Source organism: Perca fluviatilis, chromosome 10 (assembly GCF_010015445.1).
Source record: "Perca fluviatilis chromosome 10, GENO_Pfluv_1.0, whole genome shotgun sequence".
Classification (NCBI taxonomy): domain Eukaryota; kingdom Metazoa; phylum Chordata; class Actinopteri; order Perciformes; family Percidae; genus Perca; species Perca fluviatilis.
The window spans coordinates 27,865,418-27,880,529 of record NC_053121.1 but is presented as its reverse complement, the minus strand read 5'-3'; positions in this window follow the sequence as shown (position 1 = coordinate 27,880,529).

The following is a 15,112-nucleotide window of genomic DNA, read 5'->3' as shown; positions in this document are numbered from 1 at the left end:
CTAGATAGTAAAACCTCTGCAGGTTCTCCTCTCTCATTCTGTCCTTTCTTTCTTTTAAACATCCATTACAAAGAGACAGGAAGTCTAATGTGATGCAGTGGATGTGATGCAGCAGAAAGTATGAGCCAAACTCTCACCAATGTCACAGTACTAGTACAGGATGTGTCATAAATCTTAGCCCAACAATTCCCCTGAACTTGTTTCTTACCAAACCTAACGCTAACTCATGTATCATAAGTTTTATTATAGAAACCATGTGTTGTGTCCATTGCAGACATCAGTTAATTTACAATAATATGTTTGGTTTGAAGTTACTTTTAATGTTTAAATTTCAGGACAACAACACCGTAAACCATAATACCATAACAACTGCTACTACAGCTTTTATAAATACTTCTACATTACAACATAAAATAGATGAATAATATTAATGATTGTTGTACTCAATTGGCAAGTCACCTGCAGATCTGTAGACCTGACATATTGGACCAACCCCATCTTCTGTTAACAAAAACTCTGGTGCCACCTAGTGAAACAATTCACCTTTAATGTCATTAGCCCTACTGTAATGTATCCTGTACTGCTTTTTTGTAAAAATTCACATTTAATTATGTGTTGTGTGAAAATGTTCATTTTTATTGTGGCATTCATGTTTTCAGTGTGTGGCAACGTGTTAGTTTATCCACCTTAAAGGTCAGTCCACCTTAAGCCTGATTAGGCTGCAATAGGCACCAGGGGTCTCATTTATAAAACTGTGCATATAGGATCCTTACTATAAGTGTAGCGCCCAAAAGTCCAAATTGGCGTATGCCGAAAAAAAGTCTGATTTATAAAACCATGTGTACGCACACCTGTAAGCAATGTTCCCTTTATAAATCACAGATTGCCTACAAGCCTGCGTACGTTAGAGCTGAAGATCTTTGCCTGAACCCGACGGGACCCGACGGGTTCTGTCAGGTTCGGTCTTAATTTCTATTATTTTACACGGGCTCGGGCCGGGCTCGGGCTTGCGCTTCGGGTTGCATGGTAAATGAGCGGTCAGCTGATGCGTTTCGATTAGCGTGAAAATGGATCCTGAAGAGGTGAAACGGAGGTTGGTCTCTGGAGGACTTAGCCTGTTTCTTTGTTCCAACTTCCAAGTGGCCTATAGCCTCCGTTAGTCATGAATAAATTATGTTAAAACCTGTATAAATGACTCAGTTTTTACGAAAGACAAAGGAGCTGTGTGCGTGCGGCGCAGTCTCTTTTTTTCTTTCTCTCCCTTTTCCGGCGAGTGGTGCGTGTGCCCGCTCGCGGTGTGAAGCGCGTGTCCACGCTATTCTCCGACACTCTAATGACTGTTGATAGACAGCCTTTTGTAGGCCTACAGTCGGGCTGTAAACGGGTTCGGGCTTTTAAAAAGCTGTCAATCAAAATGTATTTGTCGGGCTCGGGCCTTTTCGGGCCGTAGCCTACTTTTAAGGCCCGATTACAGCTCTAGCGTACGTGGATCAGCCTCTTATCCCGCCCTGTACACGCCCATTTTTAACCATAAATAGTCAATGTAAAGCACCTTGTGAATGCTGATCAGTATGTTAATGACCCTTGCAGTTGTTCTTTCGTTACACCGAATAATGCCAAATCATGACGACTGGCGGAGAAAAACAAATAAACAAACAAAAAAACTCTCAGACGCTCGGGAATTGCTGCCAATTGAATTATAATATCGGCCTGTTGTCGCACAGTGTAGGGAAACCGCATCTATAGACTACCTTTATTAATAAAATATTCCAAAACAGCAGGCATTACGGCACTCGGGGACAGCTTCGATATACCAGACGTATATAAGAGTTAACAGAACTATATATTATATCCATACAAGCCTTAGTGATGAAGTTGAAGATTATATATAATATTTATTTAAAAAAACACTTAGCTGTCTGACATTTCCCTCTGGAAACAGCCGGTTTCACCCACAGTGGCGAGGACCTGTATTTGGACCGGGATGGCACGGTTCCGGCGTCTTGCCCTCTACTGGACCCAAGTCAGTACATAGATCCAAGAGCGAAGCTATATTACTATTACAGCTATATTAGGGAATTTAAATCGGCTTATACCATGGTCTGGGTGAATACTCAATTCTGATTGGCTGCAGGGTGTCCATTAAAAAGTGATATAGGACACCTACTTCAGCGGAGGCTGCGTGTCAGACGGTTCACGCCTCGCCGTCGTCCATTAATACCTGACAATGGACACCTCGTCGAGCATTAACTCTTACATATGAGCCAGTCATCGTATGTTTCCATCCAGACGTTTTTATCCGAATTAAGTGATATCGAATGAAAAATGCGTAAAAGTTAGACAGAAATTGGTAGATTCGCAAGATTCGCGGGTTTGCGGTTCAATAAATCTTAGATGAAACGTGTAACTTACACAATAGGCAGCTCTATCTAACCGTAGGAAGATAGACAACAAGCTACAACCCGGTTTTTATCCGAAAGAACCGTCTGCATATGTGGATAAATACAATGCATCCCTGTGAGCGTTATGCTTTCAGCCGAGCATCTAGGGACCGTCTACAAAGTGCAAAACCGAAAGTGGATACAAAGATAAAATTCACCAGCTTCACTGTTATTGAGCCTAGCTCTTCCAAAATCACTCCACACATCTAGGGCCTCCCTCTGAAAATACTACACCGACTAATTTTTGAAAATATGGCTCAGCCTATTTTAAATGAATTTTTATTGGAAAAAATTCAGTACCGTCAATGTTATTGAGTCTAGCTCTTCCAAAATCACTCCACACATGTAGTGTCTCCCTCTGAGCATAGTACAGCCGCTAAGGTTTGAGAATCTGGCTCAGCCTATTTTTAATGAATTTTTATTGGGAAAAATTAAATACCGTCAATGATATTGAGTCTAGCTCTTCCAAAATCACTCCACACATCTATAGTCTCCCTAGCAACATACTACACCCACACATTTTTGGACAGCTGGCTCAGCCTATTTATAATATATTTATTTTGGAAAAATAATTCAATAGCTTCACTCTTATTGATTGTAGTGCTTCCCAAATCACTCTACAAATACAAAGCCCCCTGCTGGTTGTACTACAGCACTTACTTTTTAAAAATAGGCACATCATTTTGGTGAATATTTTGGTGAAAAACCTTTAATATACAATATGTGTGGATTCAGTGTGGAATCTGCACAAGATTGTTTCACACACAGTGCCTTGGAGTGACAGCAGCACGAATACCAAACAAAATAATAATAATTCCTTCAGTTTCAAAAGGGCCTTCGCCGCTGTCGGCGCTCGGGCCCTAAAAATTACCCCTTGGGATTGTGTGTTGTGTAACAGCATTAGCTAAAGATGCTGTAGGTGAGTTTGGGTTTTGGTCTGGATAACTAAAGGATCCAAACTTTCAACTACTGCCACAATGGTAATTGTACACAAACTGCATATAAGGGAACAGTAAACCCACCCAGAAAAGTAAACAAGAGCTAGACAATTTGTATTTAATGTGTTTTTCTATTATTCGCATTATTAATACAGATCTGAGATTATTGTCTGTGTGAAAATTAACATTGTGGATGTGTTCCTTATGAATGAATGTGATATTGATTTTATTTTGTTCTAATAATATTAATAATAATAATAATGTATACTTTATTATTATAATGTATAATTTATTAATCCCGTAAGGGGAAATTCCAATGTTTTCACTCTGTTGTTATTACACACAGGTCTGAATTACACACACACATGCTCAGTACCTATACATGCACTAATTGAGAGATGAGTATATATATATATATATATATATATATATATATATATATATATATATATATATATGTGTGTGTGTACTGTATATATTTGTTTTTACACGAAGTTTTTGTTGCAGTACAACTACCTTCTCTGGAGTATTTTGTCAGACATTTTTCTATGTAATTATAACATTTCTTGAGATAAATATACCCAAAAATTATTTTAGTTAGTATTTTTGAAACGTAATCATCATAGTTCAACTATTAGGTCAGCAGTTATAGTGAGGTAAATATGGAAACACTTCTCTTTGTAATAATTAAAGTATTACATGTTTTTAGCAATCCTTAAAATTATCCATCCATCCATCCATCTTCTTCCGCTTATCCGGTGTCGGGTCGCGGGGGGAGCAGCACCAGCAGGGGACCCCAAACTTCCCTTTCCCGAGCCACATTAACCAGCTCTGGCTGGGGGATCCCAAGGCGTTCCCAGGCCAGGTTGGAGATATAATCCCTCCACCTAGTCCTGGGTCTTCCCCGAGGCCTCCTCCCAGCTGGACGTGCCTGGAACACCTCCCTAGGGAGGCGCCCAGGGGGCATCCTTACCAGATGCCCAAACCACCTCAACTGGCTCCTTTCGACGCGAAGGAGCAGCGGCTCTACTCCGAGCTCCTCACGGATGACTGAGCTTCTCACCCTATCTCTAAGGGAGACGCCAGCCACCCTCCTGAGGAAACCCATTTCGCGCTTGTACCCTGGATCTCGTTCTTTCGGTCATGACCCAGCCTTCATGACCATAGGTGAGGGTAGGATTGAAAACTGACCGGTAGATCGAGAGCTTTGCCTTCTGGCGCAGCTCTTCTTTTCTTACAACGGTTGCGATAGATTAGGGCTGCATGATTATGGCCAAAATGATAATCACGATTATTTTGATCAATATTGAGATCACGATATTATACCGATTATTTGTTGATTTAACCAAAACAAATTTTATTGTCACATAGGCTAATTATAACTGCTTTTACATCCATATTGTGCAACATTCCTCCTTTATTGAAGGATACTGTGAATGAGTATGCCATTTCAGCTGTTGTGCGACCGCTTTCCACACATGCATGTTTGCCGTAAGGTATCTACCTGACGAAATAGCAACGCGGATTTCATTGGCTCATTACACTGCTACTTACATGTCTGCGTTGCGCTCTGATGCTCCGAAACCCACGTTAGAGGCAACATAAACATCGCTGCATGTCACGCTAGTAAACGCTAATAACACGTTACACAGCAGGTAGCGTTAGCCTACCGTTAGCTACCATAAACACTAATAACACGTTACACAGCAGGTAACGTTAGCCTACTGTTAGCCACAGTAGTAACTGGATTAAACACAGCTAAAATGCTGACAGCTAAACGGTGTAGTGTGACTGTATTTCCAACAACGGGACGTCAAACAGTCTGCTGCTAAAGCTATTAGCTAACAGACACAAATTAGCACTATGGTCATTGCTGTTGTCTGAAAAACAAAACCAACAGGACATAATGTCGCTTACTGGTAAACTGGTAAACATTGTGTCCGGCTTATGATGACCGACTGCTACCTGTTGTGGAATATTCCTCACGTCTCTGTCCTCTGTGACTGTCTACATCTAGAAACTAAGCTGCGCGGTGCAGGCAGGGAACAGCTCTGATTGGCTCACAGAGGCACGTGATCAGACAGTGGTTTATGGAGCGCTAGAGTGGCTTTGCAAAAACTTTGATAAGGAGCGTTCTATGACTCATTTTAAATATCGCTCGATCACGCAAATTTGATCGTGGGAAGCCAAAATCGAGATTGTGATTAAAATTTGATTAATTGTGCAGCCCTACGATAGATTGAATGTAATACCGCACCCGCAAGCCAATTCTCCGACCAATCTCCCGCTCCATTGTCCCCTCACTCGAACAAAACCCCAAGGTACTTGAATTCCTTCACTTGGGGTAAGGACTCATTCCCTACCTGGAGAAGGCATTCCATTGGTTTCCTGCTGAGAACCATGGCCTCAGATTTAGAGGTGCTGATCCTCATCCCAGCCGCTTCACACTCGGCTGCGAACCGATCCAGTGAGTGCTGAAGGTCACAGGCCGATGATGCCATCAGGACCACGTCATCTGCAAAGAGCAGCGATGAGATCCCCAGCCCACCGAACTGCAACCCCTCCCCACCCCGACTACGCCTCGATATCCTGTCCATAAATATTACAAACAGGATTGGTGACAAAGCGCAGCCCTGGCGGAGGCCAACCCTCACCTGAAACGAGATCTGGTCCGTTGTTCCACGACCAGGACGGAATCCACATTGTTCCTCCTCAACCCGAGGTTCGACTATCGACTGAACCCTCCTTTCCAGCACCTTGGAGTAGACTTTACCAGGGAGGCTGAGAAGTGTGATACCCCTGTAATTGGCACACACCCTCTGGTCCCCCTTTTTAAAAAGGGGAACCACCACCCCAGTCTGCCACTCCTTTGGCACTGTCCCAGACTTCCACGCAGTGTTGAAGAGACGTGTCAACCCCTCCACACCCAGAGCCTTGAGCATTTCTGGACAGATCTCATCAATCCCCGGGGCTTTGCCACTGTGGAGTTGTTTGACTACATCAGTGACTGGGAAATCGACGACAATCCCCCGTCATCTTCCAGTTCTGCCTCTAACATAGAGGGCGTATTAGTCGGATTCAGGAGTTCCTCAAAGTGCTCCTTCCACCGCCCTATTACCTCCTCAGTTGAGGTCAACAGTATCCCCTCCTTACTGTACACAGCTTGGATGGTTCCCCGCTTCCCCCTCCTGAGGTGGCGAACAGTTTTCCAGAAGCACTTTGGTGCCGACCGAAAGTCCTTCTCCATGTCTTCTCCAAACTTCTCCCACACCTGCTGCTTTGCCTCTTTCACGGCAGAGGCTGCAGCCCTTCGGGCCCTTCGGTACCCTGCAACTGCCTCCGGAGTCCTCTGGGATAACATATGCCGGAAGGACTCCTTCTTCAGTCGGACGGCTTCCCTGACCACTGGTGTCCACCATGGTGTTCGTGGGTTACCACCCCTTGAGGCATCTAAGACCCTAAGACCACAGCTCCTCGCCGCAGCTTCAGCAATGGAAACTTTGAACATTGTCCACTCGGGTTCAATGCCCCCAGCCTCCACAGGGATGCACGAAAAGCTCCACCGGAGGTGTGAGTTGAAAGTCTGTCGGACAGGGGCCTCCTCCAGACGTTCCCAATTTACCTGCACTACCCGTTTGGGCTTACCAGGTCTGTCCAGAGTCTTCCCCCACCCCCTGACCCAACTCACCACCAGATGGTGATCGGTTGACAGCTCCGCCCCTCTCTTCACCCGAGTGTCCGAAACCCATTATAAAATCGATCATTGACCGTTGGCCTAGGGTGCTCTGGTACCAAGTACACTTATGAGCATCCCTATGCTCGAACATGGTGTTCGTTATAAACAATCCATGACTAGCACAGAAGTCCAACAACAAACAACCACTCTGGTTTAGATCAGGGAGGCCGTTCCTCCCAATCACGCCTCTCAGGTGTCTCCATCATTGCCCACGTGTGCGTTGAAGTCCCCAGCAGAACAATGGAGTCCCCCACTGGAGCCCCATACAGGACTCCACTCAAGGTCTCCAAGAAGGCCGAATACTCCGAACTCCTGTTTGGTGCATATGCACAAACAACAGAGTTTTCCCCCCCACCACCCGTAGGCATAGGGAGGCGACCCTCTCGTCCACCAGGGTAAACTCCAACGTAGCGGCGCTCAGCCGGGGGGTTGTGAGTATCCCGCCCGGCGCCTCACACCCTGGGCAACTCCGGAGAAGAAAAGAGTCCAACCCCTATCCAGGAGTATGGTTCCGGATCCGAGACTGTGCGTAGAGGTAAGCCCCACCAGATCTAACCGGTAGCGCTCCACCTCCAGCACCAGTTCCAGCTACTTCCCCCACAGAGAGGTGACGTTCCACGTCCCCAGAGCCAGGGTCTGCCGCCCAGGTCTGGTCCGTTGAGGCCCCTGACCTTCACTGCCCCCCGTGTGGCAGCGCACCCGACCCCAGCGGTTCCTCCCACAGGTGGTGGGCCCATGGGCTGCCTTAAAATTATGCATATGATTATTTTTGAAAACTACATGTTATAGTACAACCAGCAGGGGGGGTGGGGGTTATATGTGTGGAGTAAATTTGGAAGCACTAGGCTCAATAACAGTGAAGCCATTGAATTTTCCCCCAATTAACATATATTATAAATAGGCTGAGCCAGATTTTCAAAGAATAGCGGGTGTAGTATGTTCAGAGGGAGGCCCTAGATGTGTGGAGTAAATCTGGAAGCACTAGACTCAACAACATTGATGTTATTAAATTTTTTCACAATAAAAATTCATAAAAAATAGGCTGAGCCAGATTCTCAGTATGTTCTCAGTATGTTCAGTGTTGGGAAGGATACTTTCAAAACGTATTTCGTTACAGAATACAGAATACATGCCCACAAATGTAATTTGTAACGTATTCCGTTACGTTACTCAATCTGAGTAACGTATTCTGAATACTTGGATTACTTCAGGATTACTTCCACATTGAATTGCGTTTTATAAGTGTAGGAATGCAGCTATCACATCCAGCTTACTAAACAGGCCTATAATGGTGTGTTCTTTTTATTCCAACTAGCTGAATGTGTACCTAAACAAGCAGATAGATTATTGTATTGGTAGTCCCGAACTGCATACTACAAAATCTAACCGCAGTCTTACTACCACGAGCTAATTTTAGCTAACGTTAGTAGAATGTCAAAGCAGCCAAGTTGCTTTAAACGGCTCTGGAGCTAGTAAATCAGCACGTAGAATGTAACGTCGCACGTCAACGTTAAAATAGCAAGGTAAACCAGTAAAACTACAGCAGACTACTACACCTGGCTAATTAAAAAAAGCTTACTTTAAGATGCTTCTTCAGGTTGGAGGTGGAGTAATTTGACGCTGAAAGGAGGTTGGTTGCTGGCAAGCAGAGGTTGCACTGCACAGTTATATTTCATTCTCCCTGTTCGTTCTTTAATGTGAAATGCTGTTTGGATTTCCAAGATAGAAACTTATTCCTGCCCTGGCTCTGTCGGCGGTTCCAAATCCATTGTGACTGATCACGCAAATAGCTATTTTTTCGATTTACATCGGGGCTTCTGGAAAATGCATAGAGTTGCCTTAATTTAGTCAGAGTGAGTAAACCTGTGAAACAGAGAAGTATCGTCATGTAATCCATTGATTTCAACAATGTAACTGTATTCTAAATACCAACGATTTAAATTGTAACTGTAACGGAATACAGTTACTCATAATTTGTATTCTGAATACGCACCGTTACATGTATTCCGTGTATTCCCCAACACTGAGTATGTTCAGAGATACACTACATGGGTGGAGTGATTTTGGAAGAGCTAGACTCAATAGCATTGACGGTATTGACATTTTTCACAATAAAAATATATTATAAATAGGCTGAGCCATAATTTCAAAACTTAGCAGGTGTAGTATGTTCAGAGGGAGGCCCTAGATGTGTGGAGTAAATCTGGAAGCACTAGAATCAATAGCATTGACAGTATTGAAATTTGTCACAATAAAAATATATTATAAATAGGCTGAGCCAGATTTTCAAAATTTAGCAGGTGTAGTATGCTCAGAGGGAGGCCCTACATGTGTGGAGTAAATCTGGAAGCACTAGACTCAATAGCATTGACGGTATTGACATTTTTCACAATAAAAATATATTATAAATAGGCTGAGCCAGATTTACAAAATTTAGCAGGTGTAATATGTTCAGAGGGAGGCCCTACATGTGTGGAGTAAATCTGGAAGCACTAGACTCAATAGCATTGACGGTATTGACATTTTTCACAATAAAAATATATTATAAACAGAGGTGTATAGTCCAGGTGCCAGAAAGTAGAAATCCTGTCCAGCAGCTGTCCCAACCATCACTGAACCAGCTCCTCTACCAGGTAGATGAGCTCGTTAGTGAAAACACCTGTTCTAGATGTAGAGGCAGATCCAAAAACATGGCAGGATTTTTACTTTCTGGCACCTGGACTATACACCTCTGATTATAAATAGGCTGAGCCAGATTTTCCAAACATAGCAGGTGTAGTATGTTCAGAGGGAGGCCATAGATGTGTGGAGGGATTTTGGAAGAGCTAGACTCGATAGCTTGACTCTATTGAATTTATTTCCAATAAAAATATATTATAAATAGGCTGAGCCAGATTTTCAAAACTTAGTGGGTGTAGTATGTTCAGAGGGAGGCCCTAGATGTGTGGAGTGGTTCTGGAAGAGCTAGGCTCAATAACATTGACGGTATTGAAATTTTTCACAATAAAAATATATTATAAATAGGCTGAGCCAGATTTTTAAAACTTAGCGGGTGTAGTATGTTCAGAGGGAGGCCCTACATGTGTGGAGTAAATCTGGAAGCACTAGACTCAATAACATTGATGGTATTGAATTTTTTCACAATAGAAATTCATAAAAAAATAGGCTGAGCCAGATTCTCAAAAAGTGGCGGGTGTAGTATGTTCAGAGGGAGGCCCTACATGGGTGGAGTGATTTTGTAAGAGCTACACTCAATAGCATTGACGGTATTGAATTTTTCCCCAATAAAAATATATTATAAATAGGGTGAGCCAGATTCTCAAAACTTAGCGGGTGTAGTATGTTCAGAGGGAGGCCATAGATGTGTGGAGTGGCTCTGGAAGAGCTAGGCTCAATAACATTGACGGTATTGAATTCTTTAAAAATAGGCTGAGCCTGCTTTCCCAACATAAGAAGGTGTAGTATGTTGGAAGGGAGGCCCCAGATGTGTGGAGTAAATTTGGAAGCACTAGGCTTGATAAGAGTGAAGCTATTGGATGTTATCCCCAGAAAGAATTCTTTAAAAATAGACTGAGCCTGCTTTCCCAACATAAGAAGGTGTAGTATGTTGGTAGGGAGGCCCCAGATGTGTGGAGTAAATTTGGAAGCACTAGGCTCAATAACAGTGAAGCTATTGGATGTTATCTCCAAAAAGAATTCTTTAAAAATAGGCTGAGCCTGCTTTCCCAACATAAGAAGGTGTAGTATGTTGGTAGGGAGGCCCCAGATGTGTGGAGTAAATTTGGAAGCACTAGGCTCAATAAGAGTGAAGCTATTGGATGTTATCCCCAAAAAGAATTCTTTAAAAATAGACTAAGCCTGCTTTCCCAACATAAGGAGGTGTAGTATGTTGGTAGGGAGGCCCCAGATGTGTGGAGTAAATTTGGAAGCACTAGGCTCAATAACGGTGAAGCTATTGGATGTTATCTCCAATAAAAATATTTAAAAAATAGGCTGAGCCTGCGTTCCCAACATAAGAAGGTGTAGTATGTTGTTTGGGAGGCCCCAGATGTGTGGATTAAAGTTGGAAGCAGTAGGCACACTAACGGTGAAGCTATTGGATGTTATCTCCAATAAAAATATAAAAAAAATAGACTGAGCCTGTTTTCCCAACATAAGAAGGTGTAGTATGTTGGTAGGGAGGCCCTAGATATGTGGAGTAAATTTGGAATAGCTATGCTCAATAACAGTAAAGTGGTTGAATTTTATCTTTGTATCCACTTTCAGTTTTGCACTTTGCAGACGGTCCCTAGACACTCCGTTCACAGGGATGCATTGTATTCATCCACATAAGTAGACGGTTCTTTCGGATTAAAACCGGGTTGTAGCTTGTTGTCTACCTTACTAAGGTTAGATTGAGCTGCCTATTGTGTAAGTAACACGTTTCGCCTATGATTTATTGAACTGCGAACACGCGAATGTTGCAAATCTGCCAATTTCTGTCTAACTTTACCGAATGTCCCTTACGACAAGCCGTGGGACGTCCTGCGGAGTAAATGGAAGGCGCTCAAACAGCGATACACGGCTCAAAAAAGAGAGTTGTCTCGCAGCGGTGCCGGAGGGAAAATAAAAGGCAAGTTCCACCTTTTTGATGAGCTGGATCAGATCCTAGGTCAAAGGCCCATCGTAGCTTAGCTTGGCTTCTAATATTAACAACAACTACTACTTTTGTCTAGCAAAACTTTGTTCGCAAAAGTTCGCTTGAATGCTGTGCGATTCAGTGCAAAAATGAATGGAAACACCTTAAAATGTCTCAAATCAATTCGATAGACCAATTTAATCGCAAAACAGCATGTGACGTTATTACGCACAGCTTTTTATTCGCTTTAGAGCTGTTTGATGGAAACATACTTTCACCAGCTTTATTCGCATGAGTTTTTTTTTTACCGAACTTCAGATGATTCAATTGACAAGTGGATGGAAACTGTCTCCTGACAGCAGAGGGGCTGGAAAAAAAGCCGAAATAACTCGGTAAATGGCAGAAATACGTTGTTCACTTGTGGCCATTAATGACACTTTAAAAGAGAAACGAAAACCTGAAGAATAAATAAAAATGTTGTGCATCGTCATGTTTCCTGTATTGAGTATCATTGCCAAACATAACACTATAGGCTACCTTTTAAAAGCGAGGAATAATATCCTGTCTCCTTCGTATAGCCCCCAGTTGGGGTGGGCTGGACACTGCTCTCTGGGCATCGGGTCATCTGGCTCCATCACTACATTTATGGCACCCAGTTTTCCTGCGCGATGTTGTGCAGAAACAATGTTGCAGACTTTTTCTGGCATGTATAGTAGGGTTCCCCCCGCCCCCGCTGATGCAAGACAGAGCCATCTGCCCATCCGATGGAGCGCTCCACCGTGGCACGTGCGCGTACGTGTGCACTGTTGTACCGGCGCATAGAGGTCTTCTAAAAGAGCCAGATCTTCCATTGCTGATAAGTGATCAACTGATGACTTCTTCTTCTGTTAAACTGATTATATGCTGCACCGCAAGTCCACACTAACTCAAAAACTTGCGTACACGAGTTCAGACCAGACGTGAGGTTTTTCGCAGCCTACGCTCACGTTCAAATTGATAAATGCCGAGCTTTGTGTAGGAATCGGCGTACGCTCGTCCTACGCCTGTTTAAGGTCGTACGCACGTTTCATAAATGAGGGCCAATGTGACGGCGAGACAGCGCTGATTAAATATTAAGAAAGAGTTTGGATTTAAGATGATTTGAGTTGGAGGTGGAGGTGGAACAGTTATCCCTCAGAACAATTATCACTCAATTATCACTCAGTACAATCTTCACGATATGGTGTGAAGAAATGTGCCTGAGGCATTAATACTTAAACATATTAAGAGTAGCCTAATCGTTATTCCCACATGTACTTTCTGCAGTCTGACTTCAGTTCACCACCTCACCATCTGCGTCGCCAATTCCTATTTTGTCTCCAAAATGTGCGTACGCATGGGTCAGAGTTTGCATGGAGGACCGCACATTCTCCCGTCAAGTTTGTTTTTTATAAATCACAACCTTTGCGTGGGAAGTGGCGTACGCACATTTTCAGCCCTGTTTTGTACCACGTTTATAAATGAGACCCCAGGTGTTGCGCCTTTGAGCTACTTTTTGAAAGCATTGGTTGCTTGTCTTCCCTTGATTGCCAGTACATTCCCTGGGTTTGTGATTGATGACAAACTGGTATGTAAGATATATTGCATTTTGGTAACACAGTTGCTTTAGTCACATATTTCATTGACATTTTCTTCATGCAAAGCAGGATGACTGTTCCTGCCCCAAATGAGAGCTGATTCAACACATGTAGTTACTGTTGAGGTAAAACATGTGAGATCATTCTTTAGTGCCCATTAGTGGCTCTTGTCAGTGTGTAATGGATTATTTCGTTCTTTTCTTGCAGTGCTAACTTCTGTTGAGTTTTACCTACATCTTATGTCAGTGTTGGGATATGGTGTGTCTATACTTACCATCTTCCAATTTAGCCCAATATCACAAATTTGACTTTCATTTAAGGGGTTTTACAATCTGTACAGCATATGAAACCTTCTGTCCTCTGACCCTTGATTTGGATATGGAAAAACTTCCTGAAATAAACCTTATAATAGTGAAAAAATGGAAGAAAACTCAAGAGAAAAGGGATCCCTTTTCCAGGATGGACAGCGATGCAATATTTGTGTGTGCGTGAAAAAAACTTTTTGCACACCTCTTTTGTCGGGCAGGTGCGTAGGATATGATCAAAGGCAACAGATCAGAGAGAAAGAATTACACTGATTATTACGTTAGTTAATAATATTAGGTTAATAAACGTGTTGAGGTCTCAGACCTTCATTATATTACGATGAAGGTCTGAGACCGAAACGTTGTATTTTTCTAATAAATTATTGCTTGCGTAATGGTCAGTGTGCGGGATTTTCTCTCTAATATTTGTGTGTGCAAAATAGACGATATACAGTTTTGACACTTCAGTATGACCATTTATAAATTGTAAACATGCATGAACCATCCTGTGTTTTCTTTGTCCCACGCCAGAGTATTATCCAGAATGGGGGGGGGTTGTGTGCCTGCTCAAAAGTACGGCAACCATAGGCACCTGAGCAGCAATGGCTTATTCAACTGGGAGGGAGCAAAGTTAGTTACTTTTGTCTCATTTGCCACCGCCTGCTTTGGCTGTCAATCCACAAAAGAGTCTTAACTGTTTACAAAGGTAAGAAACATGCCTGTGATCTTAGACTGAAAATAGGACATGGGAAAATAGAGGAAGAATATAGCAATTTGTTTTAAATTACTTTTTATCTGGTGAGAGGACCGCTAGACCCCAGGGCAATTATCTTTTATAATTTTGCTCCCCCAGTTTAAAACCACCAGTTGCCCATAACGGCAGTGTTTGCACCTTTTTATCTGTGTGCGTGTAATAGCGACTATTTTTCCATGGGTTTCAGTAAGTCTTCTCCTAAATTCCTACGTTTTGACTGTAACCCTCATTCTGGTTAAGTGGACCGTTATGCAAACCGTCTCTGTAGTTCAACTAAACAGTCTATTTCCTGTTTTGTTTTTTTTATGGGTTTTTCATTCAACTTCAAAACTGTGAGACACAATTAGTCAAAGTGACAACTTCTGTTAAGTTGAAAACATGGCATTATTGTTAAATGGGCTTATTTAAGCTTTTGGTTGAAATTGTTCTAAAAAAGACTCCTCAATTTTAAATACAGCCTAATGTATATCAATTTGACAAAGTTGTCTCCATGAGTAGTTGCAGAATTCATTTTTAATGTAGTGACAAGAGTGTGAAAGCCATGTGCTTGAACATGTTTTTTTTGCAGAGCCAGGAAATGCCACAACGTGAGCTCATTTCATTTTCTAAATATTCAGCCATGATAGACTATCAGCACACTGCCTGCAGAGAAGACTTTTGCTCAGAGGGTGTGTCTCACATTTCACTTGACGTTGGTTAATATT